This window comes from Lagopus leucura, unplaced genomic scaffold (genome assembly GCF_019238085.1).
Source record: "Lagopus leucura isolate 7727_CA_CO unplaced genomic scaffold, USGS_WTPT01 Super-Scaffold_760, whole genome shotgun sequence".
Taxonomy (NCBI): Eukaryota; Metazoa; Chordata; class Aves; order Galliformes; family Phasianidae; genus Lagopus; species Lagopus leucura.
Window position 1 is genome coordinate 8,180,899 of NW_024962257.1, and position 19,484 is coordinate 8,200,382.

Consider the following 19,484-nt stretch of genomic DNA (forward strand, 5'->3'; position numbering starts at 1 on the left):
CTAACTTGACCTCTGGAGTATAGAACTTTCCTTTATCTTTATTGCTGGCTTCAGTTATTTATCAGGTTGGTGTGTGTGCTTAGATTCCAGGAAAACTGAGCAAAGAAATGAAATTAGCACTGAAGACAAACACAGTTGGAGAAGCCGGCTGTTGACTCAGATGAGCAATTTCTTTCAGGCCGTCACTGGCCTCAGTACAAGATGAGATACCTGTCAGAGTCTGGTATCTGTCATCTAAAGGTTCATTTCACTGCATGACCAGAATAAGAAAAAAGCAAAGGAAAAAAAAAAAGTCTGCAAAATTTGCAATGAATTTTTATGAGTCCCTACTCTCTTTTCTATGACCTTACACTGTACAACTTCCATAGGGGAAATCTTAAAAGTACAACAGAACTTGGGATATATATTTTCAGGAGACAAGATTACTGAGGAAAATACTTACTAATTAATACGTTTCATGTAGAACAACAGTCCTCCTTGCTCTCTAAGGAGGAACAGCAAGCTCTGTCTGTCCATCTGCAAGAGAGAAAAAGATTGATCATATTCCGATGCTTCAGGAAATTTTCCTGTTACAGGTCGAGATATGACTTTATCTCTCTGGCACATCCAAGTATGCAGATCAGGAACTGGCTTCATCAAACATGACACAGCCGCACTGCTCCTCTCCTGGCATTCCTCATATTATCTTTGTCAGGGCCATGCTGTAGCATACCACTAAGTTCACACCACATCCACAGGGGATAAAAGATTTTGCTAACTAGAGCATTGCTAACTTATTTAGCAAAAAGTCATCCAGGACAAGGACCTTGCTCAAGCCTGTTTTGCTGAGCGTCTGCATTATGAATAGAGAGACTAAAGCCGGTCGGAAAGCTATTAGCAATCCTTCCTCTGTCCCCTGAGAAACACTAAGCCAGATTCAACAGGGCTCAGAAGCTCCATGATGCGAGGAAAAATGGCTTCCAGCTGCAAAAAAAAAAAAAAAAAGGAAAGGAAAGAAAAGAAAAGAAAAAAAACCATCGTATGATTCCTGCTCTGTCAGGAGGAAGTGCTCCATTTAGCAAATTCAATTCTTAGAAATGCAAAGTGCAAACCGGAATGCTCCCTGTTGAATAAACGGTGGAACTGACAAAGTTCAGCTGCCCTATATGAAAGATGACATTTTACTATGAAATATTTCTTAGAAAATGAAGGTGATTTTAGTGGTTATTTTCTTGCAGATCACCAGGGGAATTTTGGCACCAGTGAAAGGTGCCAAAAGCAGCTGCAGATAGTCAAGTGCTATTTATTCCTTAGCTTAAACAGCAAGCAGCAATGCAAGCCTCTTGAAAACGTCCTTGAAAAGGGCCATTCCCAGAGCTGAGAAGAGAGCTGCAATTCCCAGCTCCATCAGCATCTGTGTCTGAGAGGGGCATTGCCAACAAAGGTGCCAAATATAGCCACTGTAGGGCATGGACACACATGGGAACGGGGGGACACTACAAAACATTTCAGCTATGAGGGAACCAAGAGTGTATTTCATGCACTATCCAAACCTGCATAAGGAGGTCTCCTGAGGCAGGGACCACTAGCAGCCCCAAGGTCCTCAGCTACTGGGCTGCTACCAGGCAGCTACAAGGTCCCCAGCCCTTGCTGGGCTGCAGGCTGAAAAACTGCTACACGTTTGCTCCCCACTCCCTTTGGGTGTGAAAAGAGGAAAAACGATCACCTTCATTAAATGAAAATAAATTATGTGAGGAATTATTTCTGAATTACTGTGCTGCTTTCAGTACACGTTACTTACCTGCCTGTCCTGCTGTTAGAGCTGAGGAGCTCATTTACACGTAGCACTTTTTTTTTTTGAGAAGATACATTCCTTTGAAATTAACACCACTCTACCACGAAATTTCTAGATATCATACCCATTTTGTTCCAACCCCGCTAGCAGTAAAGGAACTGTGACAATTTTCACACACAGTGTGTCCCCATTCATCAGGTACGCTCGGTTGTGTTGGTGGTTAACAAGTAACAGACAGCCTTCTTCAGCGCAGTGCTGCTCACAGGCTTTCTGTAATTAACACCAAAAGGATAAGGAGATCAGCTCAAGTGCTGCAACAAGGACCAGTATATGACAGAGCTTTGCTCTTCACATTCCAATAGAAGAGAAATTCACTTGCTTGAGAACATCTTGTCTGGGATGATAGGAATGACCATACCAGCTATTTCAGCATCCTGTCCCCATGAAATACAACAGAGCACAGGGCACAAAGGGAGAGAGAAAGCGTGAGATCCCATATTCCAAGGGTAGACTCAAAAAGATCAGATGGGGAACAGAACTACAGCAAATCCTGCAACAGGGAAATGCATTTTTTTTTTTTTTTTTAATCTTTTGCAGAACTAAGGCTACCTTGCAACAGGAACTCCCTTCTATGAAGAACTATATTCCAATTTTTTTTTTTTTTTTAAATTAATCTGTGAAGGCTGCCATTCTTCTCTGGGTAGGATTTCTGCTGTTTGATAGCTGCTCTTCCAGTTGTTTAATAATTTAAATTACGGCCACAGTGTCACATCTTCATTCCACTGGTCAAACGATTTTACCTCCCACAACAAATTAGAAAATGCACATTAGGAAAAAGCTGGTGGACAGATTATCATGATTATTTTAGCAGCAGGTATTTAAAGCTCTTTGTTGCTAAAGCTCCTCAGCAGTGCCCAGATTCCTTGCCACAGTCGTAAGGTCTGCGCTGCTGGGCTGCTGCTCTGACAGACATCTCCTCCAGAGACAGCTCCTGCTCAGGCTGCAAGTGTGGCTCAGCATATGCTAAAGCAGTGCCACGGTGACATAGACTGTTCATGGGAAGGTAAAGTGACCTGCCATCTGCTCATCCTATATTTTATGGTCCTTAAATTGTGCTGTAATAATTTCCTGGCTGTCGTCTTGGAAGGAGAGGCAGGCAGTTTGAGTTCAGGCAGCCAGCAAGGTGAGCAAAGCTTTCAGGCATTAAGGAGGAAAATCATCCAAGTATTAGGTGCTGGAAAGATGCTTTCACAGTACATATGGCTGTGCTGAGAGGAAAGAAATCTTCTGGCCTCAAGCCTTCTCCTATATTATTTGCTTCAGGCCACATAACAACAGAAGGTGTCTCTGACAGGGGGCACCTGGGACAGAGTCTGGTCCAGATTCCACTTAAGATAACTGCACTGAAGAAACAGAGTGAAATTCCTTGCAAAGGACTGGAGAGGAAAGGGGGGGGGGGCGGGGGGCAACCTCTCATCACTCAGTTACTCAGAGTTTCAAAGTATCTTAGCTCCAGAACTGCAAAAGGTACAAGAAAACACAAGGTAGTTCAGGGCCAGCATTGATCACAGGGTTGTCGCAGTGCATCACCCATGTCTGAGGCTCTGAATAATGAAGCTGCACCCCAGTCACAGCCCTGGGGGGAAAGCAAACAGGGGCAGCTGCCTGCACAGCAAGGTGTGGGAGGCTGAGCCAGAGATGTGCCTACTGAATACAAACAGCAGGTCAGAAAGCCAGCAGCAGGGCAGGACACCAAGGCCTGATAAGGAACAAGAGGAAGCCCGTCTGCCTCTGCATGAAGCTGTAGCTGATGCACAGATGAGGAAACACGCGCTCACAGCAGCTGTCCTCCAGGCAGCAGTTGGCATCCCCAAGGTGGGAAGGGGGGGATGGAAAACTTCCACAGAAAATAATAGCAGGTTCAAAAGCTGAAGTCAGACAGACCAGACCATAATTTTTGCCCTTTCTATTATTTTTTCATTATTGAACAAATTAATAGCAGTTATGAAAGCTCAAAAGTCAAAGGTCACATTTTTAAGAAGAGAGAAGAATATAGAAGTAACCAAATTCCAAGGGAAAACAGTGTTACACAGCACAGATAATGCAAGCACTGGAGCAAAGCCTAAAGAAACAGGATGCTAGCAAGAGAGTCAACTCATTTGGGGTTCCTTTAAATTTTAATTTCCTCTTTCCTCTGAAGGTAAATTGTCAGCTATTAAGGATGGAAAATATATTTTGTTTGCTTATCAAGTCAGAGGGAAAGAAGGCTTCATGAGGCATTTATCCAGCAGCACACAAGCACTACAGAATTAGTGATCCTCATATTTTGGCCTCTTGGTTATGTAAGGCCTTAGACTCTATGATCTGGCATGTCCCAAACCCACTGTGACAAAAGCAGCATTTGCTTTTTTCCCCCCCTCAATGCAGACATCTTCTGCCTGTCAGAAACTTGAGCTGCAAGTCTGCCACTTCATCGCAGCTTCCCATGCAGTCAGCATTAAGTTCTTCTCTTTTACAATTATAACGCCAACTCTAACCAGAAAATCTTCTGACAAAGACTCTAAGCAGCACCACACGACGGTGTGAAGGCTTTTAAATATGTTTTAGGACCCACACAACCAAATTCACTAGACTTGATAGCAGAACTACTAACACTGAAACCAAGCGTGACAATTTACTGCTCCCAGGGGACTCAGAGATATAAATAACACAACAGTTTAAACAAAGACATTTAAAACCATTTATCAATAACTTGCATGCCTCCAGGTTCCTTTCCACCGAACACTAAGTACTGATTCAAATTGAAGCTTACCTTCTATGCAATGAGAAAATACCCTCTCCAAACCTTGAAGGATGTCTGGAGGACATTATTTATTTTTTCAGAAAACAGATGTCTTCTCATTTAGCAGATTTGACAGCTAACATGATTCCATATTGTGTTGAATCTAATCTCCTGAAAAACTCGGTTAGGGGAAAAACCAACAAGCACTATTTCATTAGGGGAAAGGAGAAGAGCACAGAGAAAGTGACATTTAGACTCAATTTTAGAGCAGTTTAGATATTTTGTGAGGACAGATCAAAGTTTGTGCTCTAACAGTAGCATGGGCAACAGGCATTGTGTTTTCCCCTGCCGTACTTCAATTTTACATCAATCTGCAACTGAATTTGAGGCAGAAACCATACAGGTTTCAGTCATCTTCATTCACAGCCTCACTCTGGACTCGTGGAGTCCTTCACACGAAAGGCTTTGCTGCTCTGCAGTAGCCTACCCAGCAGCCTGTTTCTTCCTGACACTTGTTTAAGCCAAACCTGGAGCCAATGCAGAGGAGAAATGTGAGCACAGTACATCACACCCTCTTGGCAATGATCTGCAGCATTGTATCTGTCTCCCTTCCAGACATGTAACCTCTGTTCTCCAAACTGTATTCTAACTAAAAGAGGAAAACACCATAAGAAAACCTTCCTTTTTATTTACATCAACATCAATCACAGATATCTCTCAACAACTGGAAAACATGAACCAGCAGAGCATGTCCCCATTGCTCTGAAACAAGAAAAGGATTTCTTATCGCTATTTGGCCATCAATAAGACTCCAATTGAGGCTATTAAATAATATCAGATAATGACACAACCACTTGACATATTCCAGCTATTCAAGGGACAAAATTTTTAATCAGAAATACATTCAGTAAAGTTATATTACTAAAATAGCAGATTTTTTTTTCCCAGTATCTATTTCAAATGAAAGAAATTGTTCTTCAGACCTCAGTATCAGTTGTGGGTTTTCTGTAACTATTTAAAATACCAATCCAGTATCTCACATCCACTGTATATTTTCAGTATGGCTTCATGTGCTAAAAAAAACCTACACTCTATGATACCTTGTGTCCCAAGACCATTGCAAGGAACCTCAAGTTTCCCAAACCATGTTGGTTTGTGTTTGAAGTACATGCACTTCCACGGTGCTGCAAGAGGCCAGTCCATCCTGGCTTGTTTCTCCTCCCTTGTTGTTGTAGTTGTTGTTTTGGCTTGGTTTTCTTTTCTTTTCTTTTTGTGTGGGGGGTACATTCTATATTAGCCAGATTTTTGACTTGCACTGCTACAGAAGAATAAAGAAGAAAATCATTCCAGTGTCACCTCAGAGTAGAACTGGAATGAGAAGGGAGCCAGGCCCAAAAACTTTCATAACAACAATGAAGTGAAGGGCTCTGTGTGAATGTCTCTGAAGCAGACCCTAACATGGAAAGGAAGCTCCCTGTCAGCATCAGCTTCTCCATTGGAGGCATCGGTGTGGGGCTGGATCACTACAGATGCCACCTCCCTTGCCATGCAGCTCTCCCAGCCAGCAGTAACAACAACGCTGGCACACAGATGGCTCCTGTTTAGGTGAGACTAATTTCAGGCAAATTAAGAAAAACGCAGAGCGAAATCTCACAGGTTATCATAGCTAGGATAACTCTTTACCTTTCCTTGCCAGAAATGTCAACACAAAGAGGGTGAGCAATGAGCTCAGGAGAGCCGCTGGTATTTGCCAGCTGGCTGCATCAAACTTCGTACAAGATGTGACAGCAGACACACTGCTCTGCCTCCCATCCGCCAGCTTTGCTTTCCTGTCAGCCTCATCACAAGCAAAAATCAATATTTCTTTTAAAAATGCAAGTATTTACCTACATTTCTTCCTTTTTTGAAATCTGCACAAAGAAACCACGTGCACTTCTCCCTGTTTCCACCTTCCAGATCAAGGAAAATGGAAGTGAACAAGACTCCAACATGAGAGATATTCGGTCACTGCAACATAGAGATCACCCACCTCGAGCTTGAGAGGCATTAAAAATTAAAAAAAAAAAAAAAAAAGAAAAAAAAAAAAGAAGTCAAGGGATGGAAGGCAGTAAGAGCCACAGGCAGCCTTTCTGTGTAAGATGCAGGGGCTCCAGGAGCGTGCTTCTCACCATGGCACGTTGCTGCAGAACAGAAAGCAGCCTCTCCATCTCCCTGCACTGACCCCTTCCACAGACTGAGGCCATATCCTAAATGACACACAACCACCTCACCTTGTACCCTTCTCAGGGCAGCCAAGTGTGCTCCCATTTAATGAGCAAGTCATTGTGTTAGACCCAATTGTTTGAATTAATCCATTATTCCTGCATTTATTAATTTAGACACTTCAGCAATAAAGAAAATTTACAGCTGGATGTACCATGATTTCTTTCTGCTTGTATTTACAGAACATGCTATGATGCACTGTTCTCTTCCCAATGAATCACACAAACTGCTGCTGTCTCTCACGTGCTTGAATATATTAAATGCAACAGTCTCTTTTATATTCTCTAGCACAGAGGAGTATCTCACACTGGCTACGGAGATTGCTCCAAATGTCATTGAAAGTCAGCAATCAAAAATCCCCAAAGTACTGGATGTCACTGACAATATTACAGTGCACAGACAGATGAACTGATGTCCAGCTCAGCATCTACTTCACAAGTTGGAAGCAAAGTGTTACTTGGAGAGCAGAAGCCTGTGCAGGATGGTGACTGTACAGCAAAGGGATTCCTGGAGCTCCACCCATGATTGCTATTAAGCCACCAATCCTTGTTTTACAGCAATGCTAGTTAATTTTCTAGGAACCATCCCTTTGGCAATGAGGCTAACAGATGTGCAGAAGTAGTTATCTTCTACAAACCCACACTGCAATTTGAGCATATTGGAATCACCATCATACACGCCAGAAAAGCACAGTGCTGACCTGCACATCACCTTGCCTCAGAGCCATGGCACAGCTTTCCCAGCCCCTTACAAATACCAAGGTGACCTTCACAAAGTCAGAAGCAGAACATCACACCCAGCTGAGCACTGTCAGAGGTCATCCTGCATGGAGGAAGATGCCTGCAGAGCTGATGCTGAGTGCTGTGTCTGACTCCATCCCTGAGCAGAGGCGGTCAGCTAGGTGGAGAGGTTTGTGCCTCCCACCAGGAAGCCCAGCTAAAGCACGGTAACCCGAGCCTGATCACCAGGCAGAAACCAAGGGGACAAAAGCTCTGCCTGCCGCTTACATCTGCCCTGGAGAGAAGCACAGTGCAAAAACGAACACAACTCAAAGAGCTGTACCTGCGCTGCATGCAGCCCCTCAGCTCCCAGCAGGGTCTGACACTGCCACCTGCTGACTCCTACTTCAGCAGTTCACACTGCACCACCCAAACAGAGAGACAAGGTTAATTTTAATGCTTCACAAGTGAAACAGTGGATATATAAGCTGCCACTGAGCTAAAGACAGCTGAGAAGCAAGAAACCTTCTGCGTTTCACTAACTGTTGTTCCTGTTCCGCTCCAGATTTAGCCACCATTACAACAGGCACGACACAAATCAGTCAACAAAGATCAGTCATGGGAACAAGTTGATAGGCACGAGCATGCCAGAATGCTTTAAAAGCCATGATAACATGTGATACTCTTAGCTTATTTTAATTAACGCATGCAGAATGAACTAATTGTTGATGTCAGTGCAGTTGGTCCGGGAGCTGCACTAAGCTGGAAGGACAGCCAAAAATTTGACAAAGTGCATGTTGTTGTGTATGCTACCACGTTAGCTGTGGCAGGGGCGGGGAGATAATCAGACCACAGACTGGAAAATGAGTAAGCCAGAACACCCGTGCTCCCACCTTCATTAGCCAGTGCTTCCACCTTCATTAGCCAGTGCTCGCTTTTGTCTTAACAGCTCATAGTGACCCAGCACAGGTAACTTCACTGGTCAGGTCACATACAACTCTTCCTAATGAGGAAAAGAACAGTGTTAAAAATGAGATTTAGAGCACAGAGAATGAAGTGCTTCAGCCAGCTTTTATACCAAGTCAGGCAACAAACCTACCACAGCCAAAAAGGAACAGAATGCAATAAAGCAAGAATTGGCATCTGGTTTTTGCATCCTGTGCAGTTTCCAAATCCCAAGAGCAGAGGAATGCAGATCGCGATAGCTGACAGCTGCCTGCAAGCAGGAGGATTTGTGACTGCAGCAATGACGGAAGGGGCTGCCAGTGTCACAGCACCGAGCTCAGCCCTTTGCAGTTCCTGGCGCAGGCAGGGATGTTTCCTGCTATGCTCTTGTTCATTTTTTCAGCTGCTGTAATATTTACAAGCTGGAGAGGCCGGGTGATGATTTGACCAAGGAGAGCTCTGCCATCAGCCCCTTCCAGCACCTCCAGACCGGGCTACGTGGCAGGCTGCTCTGCCCACCCATCACCAGCTCCTGGCTCTGTGCTGTTCTCAGCCACACCTCAGCTCCTGCTCACGCAGGAAGAGTGTTTCGCCCTCTTCCTCCCCAGTCCAAGGGCTGTCCATATTCTTCTTTCTCAGATTTCCTCCCACTCGTTATCTGGGAGTTTTAAAGGAATGTATCTACACCCACCCCAAACCCAGCACACAGCCTTTCCTCATACAGATACCTCCTCCCCGTTGCAAATACCCACCTGAAATGGAGGTTTAACCCATCCACCTACAACATTTTGGGCTCCATCCCTTAAGAAAACGAGAACTCCGATCACAACTAAACATCTCAGTGTTAAAGCACAAATCCAAAGCAAATTCTCAGCCTCGTCTTCTGCTACTTGCATTTCACATTAAATGGGGAACCTCTGGACATTATTCACTCAAGAAACTAAGAAATTAGGAATTCTCCCCATGCACTGTGAGCTGCTTATTCTAGTCAGACCAGGAATTATTTAGGCAAGAAACTCACAAACAATTTGTTGCAATGAATCATTTGAGAATTTAGCAATCTGCACACAGGCCATTTTTCAGATAGAACAAAGGAGGAATTCATCCAATAACTTAATTGCAAATTATTTTCTCATGTGTAACAGAAAGACTTTCCACTAGCTGTACCTCCTATGCAGAGATCTGAGTGCCTTCACACAGAAATGCAGCAGTACAGCTACGCCGGGAGAGGAGAAAATTGCTCTGCTGTAGAAACTGAGAACAATGAATCCAAGTTAGATGCTAAAAAAACCCACTAAAATAGCCTAAGTGATGAGTGACTGGAAATTGTGACTCTCGGATAATGACAGCTCAATAGATGCGTAGAAATTTTTTTGTTGTTCTGAGATGGGGGAAAAAAAAAAATTGAGATTTTGCCCTTTCCCAGTTCAACTCAAGAAGCTGGGTCAAGATTTCTACATTTTGATACCCGAGAGCAAGCAAACAAAAACTATGAGGAATTTTGTCTGTTATCCTGTTATAGAATTAGATAGGTTTGCAAAATATTTTAAATGGGGATTTAGAATCCTATTTCTGCAGTTTCAGATGGCCGCAAACAAAACTCGGCCTCAGAGCCTTGCAGAAAATAGCACTCTCCCATCATCTCTTGTTCTGCAGAAATATTGAGCTCTTGAGCTCTGATCCCAAGGAAACCCCGACCTTTCTCTCTCCTCATTTCCATATCGTGTCTGTGCCCCAGAGTACAGAAGGACACTGCACAGGGCACTGATATCTTCAAACCTGATCTATTCTTCTCTTGTCTCCTCTTCTCACAGCCCACAGGGCATTTTTCCTGCTATTTTACATTGTGGATTCAGCCATTTAACGCAGTGCAGCAAAGAATCAGAGGAAATTAATAATGGATAGGCTCAATTGTCTTTGTCCCAAGAAGAGACAGAGCTTCAGCTTTCTTCATTTGAATAAAGGGAGTCTATTGGGGACATTTCCCCAGAAGGATCTCTTAAAGAACCAGTGGCACAACCTTTCCCTTATCCCATTTCCCAACTGCGTTGTGTCCCCTCCATTCCTCATCAGCTGAAGTACTCTCACCCAGTTTGGCAGCGAGCTGTGTAGAGGGGGGGACTCAACATGCTGCAAACACTGAGTGTAGCCTTAGACCAAGGAAAGCAGGTCATCCCAACACCTGCAGGTATCAGCTTTTAGACTGCTGTCTGACAAGCTTTCTGTTCCTCCTGCCCTGCAGAATATATACCTTGGTGTGCAGGACGCCCACAGCCACCAGCAGCAGCACTCAGCAAGAGTTTCCCAAGGTCAGAAGAGTCCTACACATATGGGCATTCACAACCCAGCCCAAGGCATTTCAGCTGAGAAATTAACCCTCAGGAAGGGTTTTGCTCTTTTCAGCAGTCAAGGTTAAATGTCAGCAGACACATCTTGTTCTCTGGGCTAGCCAGGACTGATGGCTGCACTTTGCTATGATACACGCAGCACTGTATGAAGGTACAGGTTACGACAGCTGTCAGTTACAACAACTAAAAATAGCTATTTACAACTTCACTGAAGCCTCAGACAAAGAGAGACCTTAAAAATAGAGTTACAGCCGAGCCTCCCTTCAAACAGAGGCTGTACAAGACAAGAATATAACAACTGTGCTCACAGCTACATCTGTGCTATAAGCTGTTGGTCAGCAGCAATACAAGCCAGTCCTCACGCAGCTTCATTTCTACTTTTGAGATTAGATATGCTTTAGTTTTTACTTGCATGGAGAAAGAGCTTTGTTCTTCCTCTGTGTTGCTGAAGACTACTCACTATCTGATGTGAGAAAGCAAGTAGTAAGTGGATGTATTCAACATCAACATGGATTCACTAAGGAGAATCACTCTTGACCAACCTGGTAGCCTTCTACAGTGTCACAACCAGCTGAGTAGATGAGCAGTGGATGTCGCATACCTCGACTTCAGCAAGGCTTTTGATACTGTCTCCCATAACACCCCCATAGGTAAGCTTAGGAATTGTGTGACAGGGGAGCAGACAGTGACGTAGACTGAGAACTGGCTGACTGGTGGAGCTCGAAGGGCTGTAATCAGCAGCACAGAGCCTATTTGGATGCACCCTCAGCAAGTTGGCTGATGCTACAAAGCCAGGAGGGGTGGCTGACACACCAGAATGCTGTGCTGCCATTCAGCAAGACCTGGACAGAGAACATTATGAGGTTCAACAAGGAGAGTCCTACATCTGGGTACGAGTCAAGAGAGCAGGGCTAATGAGGGCCAAAACACGTATTGCTATCCCCTGACTAGTCTAAGTCTAATTAAAACTCTAAGATCTCCAACGTCAGACACAAAATGAAGCTTGCATGGAAATTTATTCATCTAAAATGCATTTTTATATTTAGCTTACTTTAAAAAATGCTTAAGTAGAATATCACGTCAAAGGATCATTATGTTTTTAGCAAAATTAAGCCTTCAGAAGAGAATGTGCTGTTGTTTTAATCACCTACACCAGTTCTAAGTTCTATCATATAAACAAAATGTATTTTAATTGTGCCACATAAATTAACTCCACATACAAAAGAGAAATCAAGTAGTTTAATTAAGGTTTGTGTGGTAGAAATATCCTTATCTACGCTAACTCAAAGGAAAGTACTTTCAAGACTTTGAAAATCAGTTTCATTACCTCCTTATAGGCAGAATGTCTTTGAAACGGGTGTTGTGGAGGGACAATGTGCTGCTCCACTGATTCAGGGCACCCTCCGCACTTTGCAGAAGCAATGAGCCTTCTGGTCTCACTTCCCCACGGCTCCTCTGCACCTGGACAGCCACCTCACTCAGCCTTCAGCCCTCCTCCCCACCCTGCCTCCCACTGTGGTCAGCCCTGCACACCTCCCCTACCTCTCGCTGCACTCACTCATGGCCAAAGCCTGCTGATGCACACCAGTTGAGGAATATTTTTGTCCTTACCTCCTCCTGGCTGGGGGAGGGGGAGACCGTGGCACAGCTCACTAAGCGTCTTCCTAAGGATGCTGTAGCTGCCTTCATCTACAGCCAGCTCCTCTCTTGGCCCCTCACCCACACACACGTTAGAACTTATCTTCTGTGGAGGTAGCTAAGAAGCTCACTTACTAATTTGTCACTAATCCTACTGGAACTCAGTTTTTGTCCCAACAAAGCTCCCAAGTTGTCTTTAACCTTGACTTATACTCTTACACTGTCATCACCTAATATTCCCAGCTCAGACATAAAACCAGGGATTTTCTGATGAACTACCACTGGACTTCCTTAGAAACAAAGCACAGATGCCATCTGTAGCCCAAGATATTCCATAGATTGCAAACAAACAAACAAACAAACAAAAAACAACAAAAACTCAAATTCAGCCCCAGTCTAGACCTCAGAACTGCTGCTCTGGAAAGGGGCTCTCAGCAGCTGTTAAAAGCAGAGCAAGCCTCAGTTGTCACACAATCAGCACAGCCAACTGAATTAGATATTTATGTGCCTAACAAGTTTGAATCCTGTAGGTAGGAAAACCTGCTGGGAGTGATTTGAAAAGACTAATGAGACTTTTCCCATCACCAGCCGGGTATATTCTCCTTTAAAGGTTTATGAGCATGTCATTTAGTTTCACTACAGCTTTTGCAAAATCATTAATGAACTTGCAAAAACAATTAGAGAGATAGAAGGGCAAGAAATGCATGTGTTAGCTTGAAACCTGTGAGTAGCTGAAGCAGAGAAGAATGCACTGCTTTGAAAGCATCAGACACACGATCCTGATGCTTTATGCCTGTTAATATTATCATTCCTATTTTTGTTTCTGCTAATCTTAATGTGGAAAAATATCTTCATAGAACACGATCCTGGCATCTCTGCTGCTTATTGAAACAAGAAGGATGGCAGAACAACCTCACCAGAGTAAACAGAAGATGTGAATGTCAAGCCATGTGAAATGCACCTCATTAATATCTGCATAAACCAAATGGAAAAGGCACAGACGTTGTACAGACTGGGTCTGACTTTGATCCTTGGCAGGTACCTTTGAAAAACTCCCAGTCAAATCAGCTCTAAACGGCAGAGAGAAGTGAATGTTCAAGAGGAGAAAACACCTCGATTCACAGAAGTCTTTTCTCACTTTGGGTGCTCATGGGCTATTTTGGCTAGGAGAATCACCACACACCACAACCACTGAACACACTGACTCTTTTTTCCCCTTAGAAAGGCACTTTCTCTTTTTCTGAAAAAGGGAAAACGACAAGCAGGAACGGACACTGAGTGAGTGCATCTCTAACCCTGCTCTTCTTCAGGATGACACATTCCCACTCAACAAGCAAAGCCAGCTCTCCAGCAGCACAAATCGCCCATTGCTTCAGGGACCGCAGTCTGCCTATACTGCAGCCCATTTTGTGGAGCAGAGGGCAGCAGGAAAGGGCTCTCTGGAGTGGATGGAGGCACAGGACTGAACTGCAAGGTCCTGCCAGATGCACAGCAAGAGCCTGAGCTGCACAGGGGCTGCCAATCTCAGTGCAGCCATCAAGCTGCTCCCTCGCTGACTTCCAGCTGCTCGGCAGCCCTCGGTCTGCCTCTTCCAGCAGAGCAGCAGACAGCTCAGCACCTGGATACACCCAACAGTGTACACCTCTTTATTTGTATTTGCCTCCATTATGAAGGAGATGCTGATTAGTTTTAGAGAGGCTGTGCAGCAGGCAAGAGAAAGCAATGACCAACTTGCTTACCTCGAACTTTTCTCCTCTGCAATATTGTACTCTTAGCCTTGCACAACTGGGTACAATTCACCACACTCGCAAGTGATTTCTCCAGTTTGTCTGATCAGTTTCTAAAGCACTCAGACAAACAACTGCTGATTTAGAAAATGGAGACAGCAAGCTTTTTTTTTTTTTTCTTTTAATCTTGGAAACATGCAGGTTTGGTCAGCTGTATGGCAAAAATATAGCTAATACTGATCAGAATTAATGTCAGTTCTGGATTACTTAGAGGCTAAGTTTCAGGATTAAATGCAATAGAAACTTGCTGCCTCTAAGAAAGTCTGAAAACAAGTCCCTTCTCCTCTGCACATTAATGACCTGTAACTGGCAAATGGGATCACAATAGTCTGTCCCATTGCAGCCTGATGAGTTAGGTAATGTCTGGAAAGCATTTGGACCTCAGAAAGGGGAACGTTTTCTGAGCAGTTTCAGTTGTTATGTAACCAAGTCACATTTAGAAATAGAGCTTGGCTGCCTCAGTCATGCCATCACTTACATGTGATTTAACCTACGTGCTGGGCTCTCTCTTCCAGTACTATGGATAGTCCCAGTTTGGGCCCAGAATGCCAAAGTCTGGGACAAATACAGAGAGCTCCTGGCTGCAAGTCAGGCCATCCTGGAGAAAAGAAACACATACAAATGGCTAGAGTCAGCTCACATAGAGGAAAAAAAGCAGGATGTCTGCCATCCCCTACACCCACACTAACTGGATTGGACTGAGCAGGACTGGTCCACAGCCCAGAAAAAGTACTAGAAATCTTGGCAATGACTTCAGTCAATTTGAACCACGCTCAGCGACTCGCAGGTTTTAGCTGGTATGAAACGCTAGCTCCAGCCTCTGCTTCCAGGAACAGCTGCATTGTGCCTTTTGCTGCAGTGACCGTCATCTTGCACAGACTGCCCTGTGCATACCAGCAGAGACTGCAAATGCCTGCTGTCACTCCAGAAATCTGTTCACTCCAGTATTTGCTCCGCTGTATCCATTTGGTCCAGGCACTGTGCTTAGCAGGGAAAATTGCATTTAAAGGTTCTACAGAACAGTCATTCCTCCTTTCCACAACATGTTCCAGTATTAATTGCTTTGTTTGGATTCTCCTCTCATCTCTCAAACCTTTCTGATGGGAATAAAACATGCAGTAGATGACAACTTTCAAGTCATTTTCATGTCATCTCTGATAGCTGCTGTAAGAAGGTTACTGATACTGCTATTAATTCTTTAATTTCAATTTTCCTTATACATTCCTGCCCCCAGCAAGCCCTCAACATGAAATTATTTCTGAACCGTTTCCAGTCTGTTCCTGATGTTGCTCTCAGAATGATCTGAAGACAGATAATACAGCTGTCATTTCTCAAGGCTCCCCTGCCATGCTTTGATAAAATCCAAATCATGGCTTTGATAGTGCCAGATTTTACAAGCCTATTAAGCTGTCTCTGCCAAGTGATGGTTTTCTCTTTACAAGCTGTGGGCAGACACAGGGTTTCCAGGCTCCACAACGTTTAACATCCCATCTTCACCCAACTGCCTGCATTTTTTTTTCCAATCTGACTGCCCATTATACCAGCAGCTTCAGCATAGCCACAAGGAGCAATTACCTTATTTGTCCACAAATAGGATGATGATGAGAAATATTTGCATTTAAATAGGAAAACAAACCCTATTAGTGAAGATATCCTGCATTCCCATTCTGATTTCTGCTCCTATCCCCCCTTTATTTTTCCCCTCTGACAGATCTCCATTCACCAAGGCATCCAGCACTTAGTTTGGTCTCTCCTAAATATGATAAATTAGAAATTAAACCCATGTCCAAATGCTGCGTGAAAATCCCACCAGCTTCAGTGAGCCTCAGCCACAGTCAGACAGTAGGGAAGTGGAGCAGGTGGGATGAATGAGCTCTTCTTCATTCCAGCACTGTTTCGTAACAGTCAGACGCTCGCTATTCTGATGTGCAAACTGGCTCTTGTGGGTGGTAGCTATCCTTCCTTCCCCAGTCCTCCCAGATTTTGCTCACATGTCACGCTGCACAGGTGAGCAGACATTAATCTGTAATTAAACAATGACTCACTTTCTGAGTTGCCCACCTTGTGAGCTTTCACAGGGTTAACCAACTCTGATGCTAAATAGCCAAATAAGAGCTCAGAGCGAAAGAAATATTCATCACAAACAGCAATGGCTCTTCTGGCCAACAGCACAGCCTGCACATGGCAGATGGAGGCTCTGAATCACAGTCAGCAGCTTCTCTCTAACTGCTCACACACCTAGAATGAGCCATCTCCGTGATACCTAACGCCTCCATGTCAGGTATCAGACCCAGCTTCCCCTCCAACATTCCCATCCCCACCTTCCATCTTGATGGTACAAAATCCCACTGAAATGCATGGTCCCAACACAAGCAGTTCATGTTTCCCCACCCAGCTGAAGCCTAGCCAAGCCTGAAGCTAGCTGGAAATCATCTCATGTTGACAAAGGACAATTAAGTTGCAAGCAAATGGTTTTGAAACAGAGATCAGAGGGAGAACGTTCTTACTTTGGGAGTGCTAATAACATGCAGACAAGTGACCTGGTAGCAAACAGCAACCTGGCAAGCAGTGCTAATACTTGCTCACAGACCCAGCTGCACTGTGAGCACATTGCTTCACTGGATTACTGCAAGGCTGCAGATTTGGGAACCAAAAAAATGGTTACATTTACAAGACAGAAAACAGTGATTCACAGAAGCAGTGTTCATGGGAAACAATTTTTACTTAAACTCTCTGAGGTATTGATGCCAGTCTTACATGGCTGCAAGTTGGGCAACACGAGGGCAAGCTGTTTTGTATGAAGACCTGAGAAGTCCCCAGGAGAACTGCTCCCAGAGCAAAGAGCCAGCTTTCAGAGTGCAAGGAAACACAGAAATGAGCTTAAACAAAAGCCAAAACAAAACCACAGCCTGAAGAATTCCTGCAAAGACAGACTAAGAGTTTGATGTGTCTGAATAAAACAAAGGGACAACTCAACTGATACTCACAGGTACTTGCACAGGGAAGAGATAGCCAAGAGTAAGCCTCATCGAAAGAGGACCCAATGGGCAGAAACTGAAGTCACGTACATTCAGCCTTGAAATGAAAATTTGTTTACCAGAAGTGAAAGTAATTAAACCACTGAAATAGCTTCCCCGGGGAAATGGCAGGCTTCCCCACCAGGAAGTATATCGCTGCCGGGTGATGTACTTTAATCTTCTTAATCTACCCTCCATCCAAGCATGCCAAACAGACATATTGCAGTGGTCCCCTCCCACGTGGCCTGCCTCAAGGCTAATGGCCTTTGGCTTACAGCTGTCCTGCTGGAAACCAAGAGCCTGAAGCCAAGGAGAGCTCCATCCCAAGCCAAGGGTTGGCTCTGACTCCCCTGGCAGGCTCTGTGGAAACCCGGGGACCTCCAGACCACACCAGGCTCAGAGCTCCTCAGCTCTCGGCAAACTCCCAGAGCAATTTCCATCTCCACGCAGGGAGCCTTGGCTCAGCTACCCAGCAGTTCCACCGCATTTCAAAGTTTTCCAGTCTTTCCCCTGCCCCATAATTCCTTCTCCCAGCAAAGTCTGAGTTCATATGCAGAAACAGAACCTGTTTATTAATCATATTCTAGTCCAAAAAAGAGCAATAGCTGTAATGCTATAACACAATGGAAAGTGCAGCAATGACAGCGTAGTTGCAAAGTCCTAGGCTGCAAGTGAGGATATGCTCAATGCAGCAGCCATAGACACAGAAACAAAGGAAAAAAATCTTCTTACCTTCTGAAGGCCTCACGTACAGAGAAATCACCAGCAAAATACCCTTACCTCCACTGCCAACCCTTAAATGAGGTCTGGGAGGGCATAGATCCTGGCTCTACCCTTCCAGTCACTCAGGTACATTGCATGCAGCTGAGCTCTTCTGAGTTGGCCCTGTCTTCCCACCAGGTGCTCAATCACTGTTTCAAGCTGCGACTCAGCATTTCAGCTACAACGGCCCACCTCAGCAAGGTTCTCACTTCCTAGCAGAGTGCTGTGAGCAGAACTCACCTACAGGGCTGCCAACCAGGTCTCTCCAGTTGCAGAAAATGTCCAGAACTGTGAACTGGCAATGGGATAGGAGAGGCTGGAACAGCCACTTGCAACATGTACTGCTAGCCTGCTTGGATCCTCACAGACCAGTATGCTCTGCCTGTATCTCAGTATGGGCTTATCTTCCTCAGTGCTGTTGCAGAGGACCTCTCTGGGACCTTCTTTCCCAAATGAGCATGTGGGGCAGCAGACCAAAAGCTTGTACAATGGCTAGCAGAAGCAATTTGCTCTCAGTGCAAGGGTCAGGCAACATAGCTCACTCTGAATTCTTCCCAGGCTTTCCTGACACGTGGAAGAGGCCAGTTAAACAGCTAAACAGTACTGCTTGCCCACTTGCTTTTCCATTCATTATACATGTTTCCAAACAAGAGAATTTGCTGCAGCATACACAACAGAGCCACATTTGTGCTTGCCTCCACATTGCTGACTCCAGTAACCACTTTAAGATGGCAAGAAAGCCAAGTTATGTGGCAGTAATTTTCCAGCATGAAGAGATGAGGTCAGTATCTGCCTATTCTACTTTAGATTTTCCAGAACAAGCATGAGCCATTTCTTTTTATGCACTGCAGCACCTTTAAAGCATACAGTAGGTTGTTTCTTAACGACCTGGAACATCTTTCTTGATGAGATCTCTTCTCAAATTGTTATTTTCCTCCAGCTGGGTTAGGGCTGTCTGGCTTTGGCACAACAAGAAAAGCACACACATTTTCTGTGATTTAAGTATTGCAAAGACTCAAGCGTCCACGTGGCAGAAGCAGTGCTCAGACATCCATCCCTTCCTACCACTGTCCAGAAGGGAACATTCCCCTTCCTCCTCCAGATTACCCCAATTTCAGGAGAGCAGATCCAGCTGTCACCCACGTACTTGAGTATGCAGGTAATTTTCCGTCTGACCCACCAGACAATATGACAGAAACAGACAGCATCTCAGAACATATGCAACATATGCACAAGGTATGTGGTGCAAATGCCTTTCTCAGTAACAACAACCTGTGTGCAATACAGCCATGGTGCAAGTGTTTCTGCCAGATAAGTTCACCTGTCACAACTGATGGATCCTCTTTAAGCACCTGGCCAACTTGCAGTTACTTGCTTTTACAACACCTCCAGCTTCATGACAAATCTACCCATGCTGCCGCTTAAATATACGTATACTTCACAAATAGCC

The 19,484-nt window shown here is 44.5% G+C and overlaps 1 long non-coding RNA gene across 2 annotated transcripts in view; it reads right to left on the reverse strand.

The window, feature by feature from the left end:
• LOC122176381 overlaps window positions 1–18,408 on the reverse strand; it is a 130,480-nt gene extending 112,072 nt beyond the window's left edge. Inside the window, exons 1-2 of one of the 2 annotated variants that reach the window (XR_006177708.1) lie at window positions 18,275–18,408; window positions 443–516 (exon numbers count right to left, since the gene is read on the reverse strand). This is a non-coding gene — a long non-coding RNA (uncharacterized LOC122176381). Of the gene's footprint in view, window positions 1–442; window positions 517–17,242; window positions 17,275–18,274 lie in introns of those variants that run through there. The other variant, XR_006177709.1, reaches the window with a different exon arrangement.
• Window positions 18,409–19,484: the final 1,076 nt, after the last annotated feature.